The sequence below is a fragment of the Castor canadensis genome, chromosome 13 (assembly GCF_047511655.1).
Source record: "Castor canadensis chromosome 13, mCasCan1.hap1v2, whole genome shotgun sequence".
Taxonomy (NCBI): domain Eukaryota; kingdom Metazoa; phylum Chordata; class Mammalia; order Rodentia; family Castoridae; genus Castor; species Castor canadensis.
Window position 1 is genome coordinate 123,785,521 of NC_133398.1, and position 11,986 is coordinate 123,797,506.

The window sequence follows — 11,986 nt, forward strand, 5'->3', positions numbered from 1 at the left end:
TCAGCCTGCCTGAGGAGCTCTGTGGCCCTTGCGTGGATTCTCAGGTTCTGCGTCCCAGCCTCCACCTGGCTCTCCTGGTCCTTAAGGAGCTTGCATCAGGTGGAGCTCTTGATATCCAATGGCATCCGGATAGCCTGATACTCTTGCAGCTGCTGACCCATGGCCTGCTTGGCCTACTGTGGAGCGACTGCCAGCTTGGCGCTGGTGTCCTCCATGGTCACTTCCCCGTGCTGCCCAGCATCAGTGCTGACAGGGATGCCTTCTGACATTTAAGGCTCTTGGTCTCAGCCAGGAGCCAGCAGATGTTCCTGTTCATCTTGGCGATCTCAGTCTTTGTGCAACTCATGTCATCTCCATCTTCCCAGCCAACTTCTGCAGCTCCTCCTATGGGATCTGGTACATGCTCTCTGCCCCTGCTGCAGCTGGAGATCTCATATTGGTCAAAGACCTTGGCAATGATGCCATCCACATCCGTAGGTGAGATCATGGATGTGTCCAGGATCTGAGATTGCAACACATAGACCTCTTCATACAGCTGCCTGAGAGTTTGGTCTTCTCAGTCAGCTTTTCCAGGTTCTATTCCAGCTCTACCTTATTCAAGAAATTCATTCACATCCTTCTTGAGGAAGACAATCTCTTTCTCCATCTCCATATGCAGTTTTTTTCTTTCTTTTATTTTATCATTTTTACATTGACTTACTTGTGTATCATTGTTTGGGCCACTTTCTCCTCCATACACTTGTTGATCAATTCTTCCTCCATTTTCCTGAAGTCCTTCCTGAACTCCTGCATGTTTCCAAGCTGTGCCTCCAGCTTCAGCTCCTCCAGGCCCACAGTGCCCACCTGCCCACAAAGGTTGTTGAGGTACCTCTCAAGTATACGGTTCGCATTGCCCCCATCCATCTTCTGCTACTGAGGACTCCACCTGATCCAGGAGCCAAGTCTTGTCAATAAAGGAGGAAAGCTTGTTGCTGAGAGTCTTGATTTGCACCTTCTGCTGGAGGTACATGGCCTGCATGTTGGGTTCCACCTTCAGCATAAGAGGGCTCAGTAGGGTTCACCATGACAAATTCGTTGGCACCCATATCACCAACCCCACCCATGCTGGCGTCCAGGCCACCCTGCCTACTGCTGCTCACTTAGAAGGAGCTTCAGGAGCTTCAGGAGCTGCCAGCAGGCACCAGGAGTGCCCATGTAGGAACAGTTGGCTGAAGGCCCAGGGCAGGACGGAGATACCCTGAAGGACTTCTGGGTTACCCTGATGGGCATGGTGGAGGCTGGAATGAAAGTGGGCAGACAAAACCAGATAGAGATTCGAAAAGCATGGCATTGGGCCAGGTTTGGTGGCATGTGCCTGTGATCCCTTTCCATGGGAGGCAGAGGCTAGCCCCGGGCAAATACATCAGATCCCACTAGAAAAATAAAAAAAGTATAAAAGGGCTGGGGGTATGGCTCAGATGTTAGAAAGGCTGCCTAGCAAGGCTGAGGCTCTGAGCAAAAACTAAAACAAAACAAAACAAAACACATTGCAGGATCCTAGGTTAATAAGACTACATTTTAAATTTTAGGAATCTCCATACTATTTTCCACAATGACCATTTCACATTCCCACCAATGCACTATGGTTCCAATCTTGCCACTTCCTTGCCAACGCTTGGTACTTTTTGGGTTTTTGTTTATTGATAGAAGACTTCCTAATGGATGTGAAGCAGAATTTATTTATTTGTTTTTTTATTTGTGTGCTACTGGGGCTTGAACTCAGGACCGACACCTTGAGTCACTCCACCAGCCCTGTTTTGTGATGGGTTTTTCGTGATAGGGTCTCATAAACTATTTGCCCGGGCTGGGTTCGAACCATGATCCTCCTGATCTCTGTGTCCTGAGTAGCTAGGATTGCAGGTGTGAGCCGCCGGTGCCAGGCTGTGAAGTGACATTTCATTGTGGTTTCTATTTGCTTTTTCCTAGTGATGAGTGACACTGAACACCTTTACATGTGCTGATTGGCCATTTGTGTGTCTTCTCTAAAAAATGTCTATTCAAACACTTTGCCCTTTTCTTCAGTGATCTTGTTCTATTTGCTTTTTGAGAACATAGGGTCTCATTATGAAGCCTGGGCTGGCCTTGAATTTGCGATCCTCCCTCAGCCTCCTGAGTGTTGGGATTGTAGTCATGTATAACCATGCTCAGTCACATAGCTCATTTTCAATCTAATTTTTGTTGTTGCTGTTACTGGGCATGCTACAACTTGAACCACACCTCCAGTCCATTTTTGATCTGGTTATTTTGGAGATGGGGGTCTCCCAAATTACTTGCTCAGGCTGGCCTTGAACTGCAACCCTTCCCATCTCAGCCTTCCAAGTAGCTAGGATTACAGGTGTGAGCCGCTGGCACCCAGCTTGATCTGATTTTTTTTGTGTTGTTATTGATTTATAGCTGTTTTTTATACTCTAGCTATCATTCTTTTATCAGATATATCAATTACAAATATTTTTCCCATTCTATAAGTTCTTTCACTTTCTTGATTGTGTTCTTTGATACAAAAAAGTTTATGTTTTGTTGAAATCCAACTAGTCTCTTTTTTATACAGTTGCCTGTACCTTTGGTGTCATATCTGTGAATTCATTTCCAAACCTGATATAAAGAAACTTTTTTCCTAACTTTTATAGTTTTAAATTTTATATTTAAGTCTTTTACATACTTTGAGTTAAGTTTTGTTTGTAGCATATGGGTGCAACTTCATTTTTTTTGGATGTGAACACCTACTTTTCTCAAACAAACACCATTTGTATCTTTGTTTACTTATTTTGGGGTTGGACTCAGGACCTTGCAGTTGCTGGGCAGGTGCTCTCCACTGGAGTCACACCGCCAGCCCTCCATTTGTTGAAAAGACTGTTCTTCCCACCATGGAATTGTTTGGCACACTTGTCAAAGGTAGTTAGGCCAGGTATGTAAGGGTTTATTTCCGGGTTTTCTGTTCTAGTCCATGGGTTGTTGATCTGTCTCTGTGCCTGAGCCAAACCATTTGGATTACTATAGTTTTGTAATAAGTTTTAAATCCAGAAGTGTGAGAACTTCCACTTTGTTCTAAGATTTTTTTGGCTTCTTGGGTCCAAAAAGCCATTTTGACAGGCACAATGTGGTTTGGGTTTTTTTTTTTGTGTTGTTTTGTGTTGTTTTTTGATGGTACTGGGGTGTGAACTCAGGGTCTTGTGCTTACTAGGCAGGTGCTCTACCACTTGAGCCACAACTCCAGCCTGACAAGCACAATGTGAGTACACATAGCAAATTATATTTTTTTCCGATATAAAATGCTTGGTTAGACACTTGCATAGAGAAATAGATGAATTTTTTTGGGTCATGTCACAAAGGAGTAGATAAACGCAAATTATAGATCAAACGTCAAAGTAGCTGCTAACTAAAATGTGGAATTTCTGACTCAGGTTTAAAACCCAGGGCAGTTTATTTTTCAGCCAAAGGCAAAGAGTTGAATAAACTAATGGGAGCTCCAGAAACTGTACACAAAAGGATTTAAATGGCTATGGATGCCCCTCTGGTGACAGTCATCACATTTGGGGAACCTGAAATACTATGGAGGGCATCTCCTACTTCTACTCCCAAACAGGATTAATCAAGGAAGCCCATGCCTGGCTCTGGAGCCCAGGCTCTGTGGCTTGCTTGTGCCTTTCCAGATTTTTCCATTACTGCAATATGCTCCAGGGGACAACCAATCCTCTCCCAGCAGGAGGGTTGGAGGTCATAGGGACACCTGTCAGGGGGTGTGAAAATGTGCCTATCAATGGGTGCTGGGTGCATGGGAGATGGAGATCAGGCAATGAGAGGGAAGAAAGTTCAGGAAAACCTGTAGAAGGGATGGTAGACACACAGAACCTCATGTGGATACCTCAAGAGTCTGGTATCAGGGAGGAAAATTTCACTTCTCCCCATCATTTGAGCTGTTCTCTGTAATGACAGAGAACAGAAAACAGAAAGGAGGCCCTCTGCTCTGGACTAGAAGAGTTCAAAGTGGCTGGGGGGCAGCTTGGAGTTTTTAAGAGTAAGGTTTATCTCATTGGAGGAATGGGATATGGGATGAGCCGGGATGGAGCTTCCTGTTTCTGAAAGGTTCTGCATGTCATGTGAGCATTTCTTTTACTTTCTGTGACCTAAAATGGAGCCACAACAGCCTCTCAGAGTAGATGGGTGGAAAGAAACATCCATCCTGGAGGAGAAGGGGCTAGAATTCTCATAAACCGATAGCAATTAATTTATGTTTACACTCAGCAAATTATGAACTTCAAAAAGCACATCAACAACATTTATAAATTATGAAGTTTTGTTCTGCAGAGCTGGGGATGGAACCCAGTGCCTGCTAAACAGATGCTCTAGCGTAAGCTACACTCACCAACCTCAGATACATACACTTAGAAAATTAGAATAAAATATAGCCAAGCAGCTTTGGATTCCAAGGCTACATTCTCGTTAGTTTTGAGATGGAGCTGCCTCTGACTAGTCTGTGAGAGCTGATTATTAAATTAGCAGGAATTTAGCAAGCTCATTATTAAAAACACTCATTGTTGAAAAATCACACTATATGGAGTTATGATTAAATAAATTCTACTAAATACAAAGGGATGAAATACTCAGACTCACTACTTCCTAATTATTTGACTAAGCATTAGAGATCACATAGATGACTGAAATAGTGATGTTCTCTCATGCTGACAGCAAAATTACTAAATCCTTTTCTTGACTTTGCAAGAAATAGCAAGTCATGGTGAAGTCATAGGTGCATAAAATTTTTGATAAAGCATACTGTATATTTTACTATTTGTAATATATTATGTGCCCTATATTATTTATCTCAATAATGTTTAAAATCACCTTTTTTTAGGGAGCAATACTGGGGTTTGAATCCAGGGCCTCATGCTTGCTGGGCAGGTGCTTTACCACTTAAGCCATGCCCCAGTCCTTTTTACTTTTTGTATATTTTTTTCAGATAGGGTCTCACTTTTGCTTAGGGCCAACCTTGGACAGTGATCTTCCACCTCTGCCTCCTGAGTAGCTGGAATTACAGACATGTTGTCACCATGCCTGCCTTGTTCTTGAAATAGGGTCTTGCTAGCTTTTGTCCAGGCTGGCCTCTAACTATGATCCCAAGGAGTTGGGAATACAGGCGTGTGTACCCATGCCTGGTTATAATTTATAGTAATTGATATGGCACCCGTAGAACCAGTTGGTAAGCATTTTTACCCATATACCACTAGATGGAGCATTTTTGCAGCACAAAGAACTCCAACAAGATTTGTGATTAAAAAATTTCAACTTGGCCAAGCATAGTGAGTGCTATAAGCCTGTGTCTCAGCTACTAGGGAAACTGAGGTGAGAAGATCACAAGAGCCCATGTGTTTAGTACTAGTTTGGGCAACATAGCTGGACGAAGAAGGCTTGGCATCAAATCCATGTTCTGGCATTTATTCTGCAGCACTTTGGATGCTTAGATACATTATTACCTAACTTCTCTGAGTCTAAGTGTGTACCAGGATGACCTCATCAAATGACTGGAGCAACCCTCAGAGGTGCACAGTATCAGCCTGCTGAGATAGCTCACCTGGAAAGCCTGCTCTCAGCCTCTCGTGCCATGGTAGACAGCAGCTCCCTGAGGCTGAAGCCTTGGTCTCCATAGCCCTGGCTCTAGAAGATGGTGTGTCATGGACACTCCGTAGAAGTTTCTTGGTTTTTATTACTTGGTGGATCCTAGGAACAGCAGGAAGCCAATGACTGAGTTTTAGTAGTTGAGAAAATAACGATTTTTTTGAGGGGGGGTTAACAGATGATCTTTTATTGACATAGTTTCTCCTGTAATTTTTAGCTAGCTGGGCATCCCACTGCACCACTGTTGATGTCATCTATGATGTCATGAGGGTGGCAGTCATCAACATTACAGCCCAAGAACTGTGTCATGCCCAGGATCTATTTAATGAACCTTCTGGCTAAAGATCAGTGCCATCTCTGTCAGGCAATGTTGACAATCTCATCAAAAGTGATAGTTCCACTGTGTTTGATGTTTTACTGTTTCTTTCCATCTCTTGCTGGCTCCTTGATGCTTTGCTGGCCAGGGCGGAGACAGAGGCACCACCTCAATGTGGGGTGTCTGTCATGAACCGTCAGCCTCACTGGAACCCTCAGACCTTTCCAGTTACCGTTTCCCTGCAGTGTTATCACCAACATTTTTTGGAGGTCAAACAATGGGCCAATTTGAGGGGCCAGGCAAATGTGGCACCCACCTTGCCATTGGTGCACCTCAGGTACATGACTTTGATCTTACTGAGGTTGAATTGGGCATCATGGTGGAGGTGGCTGGTGTCTGATGAACCTGGATTCAGGAGGACGAAAGACAAAAGACTAAAGCAAAAAGTACTGACCTTGAAGAGATGAGTGGCTGTTGAGGGGAACAGAAATATTATCTAGCATTTTTTTTGGAAATGGGGTCTTGTTGTGCAGCACAAACAAAAACTCAAAATCCTGCCCAGCCTCACAAGTGCTGGGAACAGGCACGAACCACTGGACTTGGATCATCTAGCATTTTAAAATATTTGGTGCTATGATAAAAGCGAGAGCACACAAGGAAGGGGTGAGGATAGGTAAGACACCTAAAAAACTAGCTAGCATTTGTTGCCCTTAATGCAGAGAAACTAAAGCAGATACCTTAAAGCAACTGAGGCCAATAGGAAAAGGGGAACAGGTACTAGAGAAAAGGTTAGATCAAAAAGAATTAACCTAGAAGGTAACACCCACGCACAGGAAATCAATGTGAGTCAATGCCCTGTATAGCTATCCTTATCTCAACCAGCAAAAACCCTTGTCCCTTCCTATTATTGCTTATACTCTCGCTACAACAAAATTAGAAATAAGGGCAAAATAGGTTCTGCTGGGTATTGAGGGGGGAGAGGGAGGGGGCGGAGTGGGTGGTAAGGGAGGGGGTGGGGGCAGGGGGGAGAAATGAACCAAGCCTTGTATGCACATGTGAATAATAAAAGAAAAATGAAAAAAAATAAATAAATAAAATAAAATATTTGGTGCTACTAACTGTGGCTCAGTATCCACAAGGATTGGTTCTAGTACCCCTGTTGATATCAAAATCCTCAGACACTCAGTCCCTTATATAAAATGACATGTTTTTTTGCATATATGTTATATGCTCCCTCCCATATACTTAATTTTTATTTATGTATTTGTTTTGGTGGCACTGGGGTTTGAACACTTGAGCCACACAACCAGTCCATTTTGCTCTGGTTATGTTAGAGGTGGGGATGTCATGAAGTGTTTGCACAGCTGGCCTTGAGCTGAGATCTTCCTGATCTCAGCCTCCCAAATAGGATTATAGGAGTGAGCACCCACACCCAGCTTCTCATATACTTTAAAGCATCTCTGGATTAGGATTATAATATCTAGTACAGTGTGAATAACATGTAAGTAGTTGTTATACCATATTGCTTAGGGAATAATAACAAGGCAAGAAGCCTATCCATGTTCAGTACAGATACAATTTTTTTCATGTCTTTTTATTTGTTGACTGAGCCTAAGGATGTATACCCATGGATAAAGAGGTTTTTGTTTGTTTTGGTGCTGCTGGAGATTAAACTCAGGGCCTTGCAATGCTAGGCCAGTGCTCTGCAACAGACATATTCCCAGGCTAACTTTTTTCTTTTTTGCAGTGCTAGGGTTTGAGCTCAGGGCCTACACCTCGAGCCACTCCACCAGCCCTTTCTTTGTGAAGGTATTTTTTCAAGATAGGGTCTCCCAAGCTATTTGCCCAGGCTGGCTTCGTACCGAGATCCTCCTGATCTCTGCCTCCTGAGTAGCTAGGGTTACAGGCACCCAGCTACACAATGTTCCTTTATGAGAGCTGTCACTTCCTCTCTTCAGCTGCAGGAAATGCAAGCAGTGGGATTCTTATTTTCGTAAAGATCTTAATTGATCTTTATTGTGGATCTGAGTCATTTTGGAGCCTCTTTAAAATTGCAGAGTCTGGCCAGGTGCTGGTGGTCATGCCTATAATCCTAGCTACTTGGGAGGCTGAGATTGTAGGGTCTTGATTCAAGGACAGCCCAGGCAAAAAGTTCACAAGACCCTGTCTCAACAGAAAGAGCTGGTTGTGGTGGAGTGCCCCTGTCCTCCCAGTGACTACAGGAAGCGTGTATAGGAGGATTGCAATCCAGGCCATCACAGGCAAAAATAGCTCAAAAATAGCCATATCATATCTAAAAAATAACTATAGCAAAGGGACTGAAGGCATGGCAAGTGTGTATGACAGTGAGAGATAGTGTAAATGTATATTTTTAACTCTTTTTTGCCCATTGACTTAAAAGAAAATTACAGGGTCTAGGAATGGTGGTGCATGACTACAATCCCAGCTGCTCTCTGAGGCGGACCCTATCTGAAAAACAAAGTGAAAAAGTAAAAGAACTGGGAGCATGACTCAAGTACTTTAGCACTTGCTTTGCAAGCCCCAGACCCTGAGTTCAATCCCTAATACCACCACACTAGAGGAAAAAAAAACAAAGCCAGGCGCCATGGCTCATCCTGTAATCCCGACTACTTGGAAAACTGAGATCAGGAGGATCATGGGAACATAGTTCTTGAGGCCCCATGTCCAAAATAGCCAGAGCAAAATGGACTGGAGGTGTGATTCAAGCACTAGAACATTGCTTTTCAAGCATGAAGATCTGAGTTCAAAGCCCAGTTCCACCAAAAAAAAAAAAAAAAAGACAACTGCATAGAAGACTAAGTCTTTGTTAATGTACACACTACATATGAAAATTAATTTGTATGACAGGAACAGCACAAAAGAGTGGAAAGAACAGAGCTACATGGGAGCAAAGTTTTTGCATGCTATTAAAATTAAGTTGGTAGTAAAAATCGGATTGTTATAAGCAAAGTCATAAATTTTAATCCCCAGAGTGACATTATGAAAATACTTTTTTGAGACAGGGTCTCACTGTGTAGCCCAGCCCAGCCTGGCCTTGAACTTGAAATCCTCCTGCCTCAGCCTCCTGAGTGCTGGGATTTACAGGCATGCTCCACCATTCATGAGACAAGAAAAATAATTTTTAATGTTGTAAAAGGAGTAACAAGGAAATTAAGATGGACATGCTAAGAAAATCTACTTAGCACAAAAAAGCAGTAACAGGCAAAAGTGAAAAAAACATAAAAATGTAGAAAACAAAAGAGTAAATTGGCCGATATAAATCCTACCTGTAAATAATTACAACAAATCCAACAGATTAAACATTCAACATTCAATTTTTTGTTTTTTGTTGTTTTTTTTTTTTGGTGGTACTGGGGTTTGAACTCAGAGCCTCATGCTTGTTAGGTAGGCACTCTACTACTTGAGCCACTGCACCAGCTCTTTTTTGTGATGGGTTTTTTTCAAGATAGGGTCTCGCAACTTATTTGCCCTGGCTGGCTTTGAAGCATGAGCCTCCTTATCGCTGCCTCCTGAGTTGCTAGAAGTAGCTAGGAGTAGCCACCTGTATTATTGTTTTCTAGGAACTAGGGGGAGGTGGGAATTGGGAAAATCACTAACAAACATGGGATCTCTTTTCGAGTTGATAAAAATATGCTGGAATTAAGTAGTGGTTATGGTTGTACAACTGAATACAATGAAAACCACTGAATTATAGTTTCTAAAGGATCCAACTCTACATCCCATTTCAAATGTTTGAAGATAAAATGTAATAAACATCCAACTCAGTAGATGTCTGTATTCTATTTCCATATCATCTGAGTAAGCAACATCAGCAAAGGGAAGAGGGCTCTAGCAGAGTGGCTCAAGTGGTAGAGCACCTGCCTAGCAAGTGTGAGACCCTAAGTTCAAACCCCAGTGCTGTCAAAAAAAAAAAAAGGGAAGAGGACAAGATCCAAGACTCATACTCAAAAAGTGTTTAGAACTTGGTTTGTTCTCTTGAAGCCCTTTACTGATAAAGTTCCTGGTGTAGTCTGGAACAGAGGATCAGCTCTTGTTCATTTTCTCCAGTCAGTAAGGAAACATGGAAAGTTAGCTTCATTGGTCTGTGACAGTTTTCCTGCATGTTTACTTAGCAAGCCTAATGCTTCAGTTCAGAAACTAAGCCTTCTGAAGCACAGAAGTAATATTAGGTATAAGTTGGCACAGGACACAGAAATGATCAGGTAGGGCCCTTGATAAGAACCTCTCTGGTGCTTGGCACAGTTGGGCAAATGTCCATATGTGTTTTCTGGTGACACTTTTTGTTTTAGATTTTTTTTTTTTTGAGATAGGGTCTCCTTATGTAGCTCAGGCTGGCCACCTGCCTCAGCTTCTTGAATGCTGGGATTACAGGTTTGTACCACCATGCCTGGCTGCAAAAGACATGTTGTTGTTGGGTTGTTTTCCTTTGGTGGTACTGGGGTTTGAACTCAGGGCCTCATGCTTGCTAGACAGATGCTCTACTACTTACGTCACTCCATTGGCCCCAAAAGACATATCTTAAAAAGGACTGTTATGCAATTCAATTAAAAACATTGGTAAAATATTTGTACAAATACCTCACCAAAGAAGATATACAGATAGCCAGTAATCATATTCCTACTATGATTAATTATAGGGAATTGCAAATTAAAACAACTAGTTATTCCTACACACCTACAAGAAGGAAGAAAATCCAAAGGACGGCTAATACCAAATGCTGGTAAGGATTGGAGCAGAAGAAATTCCCATGATTTCTGTTGGGAATGCAAAATACAGTCACTTTGGAAGACAGTTTAGCAGATTCTTACAAAAGCACACACACTCTTAGCATACCATCCAGCATTTATGCTCCTTGGTATTTGCCCAAATGAGCTGAAAACTTGTGTCCACACAAAAACCTGCACGTGGATGGTGACAGCAGCTTCATCTATAAGTGTCAAAACGTGCAAGACATCTAGATGTCCTTCAGCAGGTGAGTGGAGAAAAACTGTTGTACAACCAGACAAATTATTCAGCACAAAAAAATGCATTACCATGGAATGAAGAGAAATGGAGGTACTGCCAGGCATGGTGCTCCACACTTGCAACCTCAACACTTCAGAGCCTCAGGCAGGCTCCTAGTATTTTTTGGTGATACTGGGATTTGAACTCAGGGCCTCACATAGGCAGGCACTTTACTTGAGCCACTCCGTCAGCCCTGTTTTGTGTTGAGTTTTTTCAAGATAGGGTCTCTTGAATTATTTGCCCAGGCAGGCTTCAAACCAAGATCCTACTGATCTTTGCCTCTGGAGTAAACTAGGATTACAGGGGTGAGCCACTGGTGTCCAGTCACCTATTTTGGATTTCAATCAATTTGCAGCAGTGGATTTCCCATATGATTTTTCTGAACTTTAGAAAGGACCGCCCCCCACCTTTGCTCCCACTTGGGTTAGCACAAGTGCAACTCCAGAAGTGGCTGACTTGGATACACCCAGGACATCACACAGAGTTTGAACTTCCTGATACATTTTACTGTTTTAGTTGGGCACCGGTGGCTCATGCTTGTAATCCTAGCTACTTGGGAGGCTGAGATTGGGAGGATCAAGGTTCAAGGCCAGCCTGGGCAAAGAGTTCATGAGACTCCCATCTCTAAAATAACTAGAGTGAAATAGACTGAAGGTGTGGCCCAAGCAGTAGAGTGCCTGCCAAGCCCTCAGTTCAAACTCTAGTTCCACCAAAGAGAAAATTTCACTATTTTTATCTAGTTGTGTATTTTACACTTGTTCTGTAATATCTGTAAAGGATGAAGTTCTGAACTTAAAAGTAAAAGAAGTTTCAAACAGTCAGCCTGCTTTTTAAAAATCTTCTGATATGAGTATAAAATATGGAAAGACTTTCTTTCTTTGTGGTTTTTTTTTTTTTTAAACCATTTATCCTAAGTTGGAAGCGCTCTAGGTCATCTTTCCCAGCTGGAATGATACTTTCTTCCAAGTTGCATAACGATTTTATTTGAGAGCC

General features: G+C 42.6%; 1 pseudogene; it reads right to left on the reverse strand.

The window, feature by feature from the left end:
- Positions 1-5,865: 5,865 nt before the first annotated feature.
- On the reverse strand, positions 5,866-6,576 carry LOC109678309 (large ribosomal subunit protein uL11-like; annotated as a pseudogene).
- Between the last annotated feature and the right edge of the window lie 5,410 nt (positions 6,577-11,986).